The sequence below is a fragment of the Pleurodeles waltl genome, chromosome 3_1, assembly GCF_031143425.1.
Source record: "Pleurodeles waltl isolate 20211129_DDA chromosome 3_1, aPleWal1.hap1.20221129, whole genome shotgun sequence".
Taxonomy (NCBI): Eukaryota; Metazoa; Chordata; class Amphibia; order Caudata; family Salamandridae; genus Pleurodeles; species Pleurodeles waltl.
Genome location: NC_090440.1, coordinates 959,981,581 through 959,984,095, shown reverse-complemented (window position 1 = coordinate 959,984,095; position 2,515 = coordinate 959,981,581).

The following is a 2,515-nucleotide window of genomic DNA, read 5'->3' as shown; positions in this document are numbered from 1 at the left end:
TGGAGTGCAATACAGTGGAGTAGCATAGGGTGGAATAGTTTACACTGAGTGGCATACCATTGAACATCATAAGGCGGAGTGGTGGATAGTTGAGTGGTGTACAGTAGAATAGAGTGGAATGGTGTCTGGATGTAGTTGAAATATAGCAGGAAAGTAGATTATGGTGTGCAGAGTGATGCAAAACAGCAAATTGTGCTGCCTTTCATTTCTCCAAATTTACTAAGCAACCCAGAGCCACACATGGTAGCCTTACATTGCTTTATGAATCTGACTTAAGTATTTTTTTGCCCCATGTGACACCATTTGTGACAGAGAGATGGAGGAGACAACAGAGAAACAGAAGAAGGGCATTTAGGGCCTCATTTATATTTTGGTGGAGGTCTGCCTGCCCTCTGCCAGGGCGACAGAGTAAATTATTCTGTCACCCTGACAGGGGTGCAAAGTGCTAACATTTAAAATGTCTACCAGCATGGCTGCCATTTCAAGCATTGACAGGGACCACTGTTCCCTGTCTGGCAACATTTAAATTATACATGATAGAAGCGTAGTAAAGAATGAGTAGTGAAGAAGAAGGTGGGCAAGGGTAATACCATACAATACTACAGGAAGGCCTTAATTATATAGGACAATTATATACCACTGTAACTGTCCTATATTGCATGGTACATGATGATGACAAGGCAGTATATGATTGCCTAATTGCTGTCTTTACAAAATTAAAAGGCAGCCCTTTTGTCTTTAATACAGTTTGGCTGTGTTCTAAGTAAGGGCTCTAGATAAAGGTAACTAGTAGGTTTTATTGTTGTTTTATTAAAATGGTAATAGGTAGGGAATTTTATAAATATATTTTTTACATATTTTTAAAACAGGTTTAGGGAGTACCATGCTAATACATAGCAGTAATTTGTTTGCTTTTAAAATATGTTTGTTATTTTTCAAAATAGTAGCACAGTAATTTCCAAGTATTACTGCAGTAATGCATGGACTTTGTTAATAGACGGGGGGGTCGGTGCCAAGATGGCAGCTAGATGGGAGCGCCGTTGAGGAGCTCTGCCGGCACATACTGCCGGGAGCGGCTGTAGCTGCTTGGAACATTACCTGCGTTGACAGAGTGACGTCCGGGACCGTGGGAGCAGAGGGGCACTGTCCAGAGACTCAGAGAACTGGGTCAGATGCCGAGCGGCGAACCGGAGACCAACGGCCCCAACCAAGATGGCGGCCATGTGAATAGCATATGAGTGTAGCGGATGGACCAGCTGCAGTAATTGTGAAAGGGCCCTGGAAGACACAGCATGGAGGCTCACTTTGCCCCTTACCCCAGTGGCACAGGAGGACAGTGAGGACTCCCAACAAGGGGCCCTAGCGGAAGCCCAGGGTCTGGAACTGCCAGAGTGCCTGAACGATCACGAGGAGGAGGTGGCAGGAGACCTTCCATCGTGGAGGACATGACCACAAAGAAGCATTGGTAGTGGTGTCGGCGAGTGCGATGAAAGCCACATGATGATCTGGCGTTTGGTAGCCCCCAGGATGATGATGGTCACGTGAGCTGTAGATGAACGCTGTGGCCATTCGAGGGCCCGAGTGCCGAAGCATCGGAACCTGACGAGTACCCCCCAATCCAGTGGCAAGGGGTGGAGGTGAAGACTGACAAGGAGGGTGCTGTCGAAGGCCGGAGCGTGCAACCACCGAGGACCTACACAACGATATAGAGGGAGCGGAATCCCACCCTGCGTTACAATGAGCATGGGCCCTGAACTGATGGACTCTGGCCGAGTGCCTGAGATGGAAGGTGACCTCCAGTGGGAAACCAAGCAACAGAAATAGAACCAGAGGAGATCCCAACTGGGAGGGAGCTGCCAGAGAGACGAGTGGGCACCCTTGGAGAATGCCTGGACGCAGATATAGCTGCACAGTAATAGTGACTTCACGGAATTTGGTGGGCTGATGTGGAAGCCTTCAGCATCAGACAGTTAAGGTCAGAGGGACCCCCCCTCCTGATTTTGGCCCCCACCCCTGGGATGGGATCTGCAAGGAAGTGGAAGTGAATATCCTGAGCATGACCACACAGAGAGAGTGGGAAACTTGTGGTGGAGTCCCCGGTGGGAGCTGCACATACCGACAGTAGGTAGTTTATCCTGCTCAAAAGAGATATGGTGGTGCAAAGGCAAAGTAAGATGGAGGGCACCTTAAAGGAGCTTTTTGCTTAAACCCCAGCAAAGAAACAGGAGTAAACCCCAGGAGTGGCACCAGAAAGCAAAGGGCCCAGCGGTGGCAAACAGGTGATGGAGGATACCACCCTGATGACAAAATCATTTCTGTAACACTTGTTCGGGGGACTCAGAAAAGACCTTGCTAATCTTCGGTAGAAGATTGCCACCACAGCCAAAGAACGTAAGAGGCAAGTCGTGGAACTGGAACAGAGAGTACGACACAGTGGAACGCAACCATGATACACAGGCGGAAGAATTGGACCACCACAGGCAGGAACTTCTCACACTCCAAGATAGCAATCGTG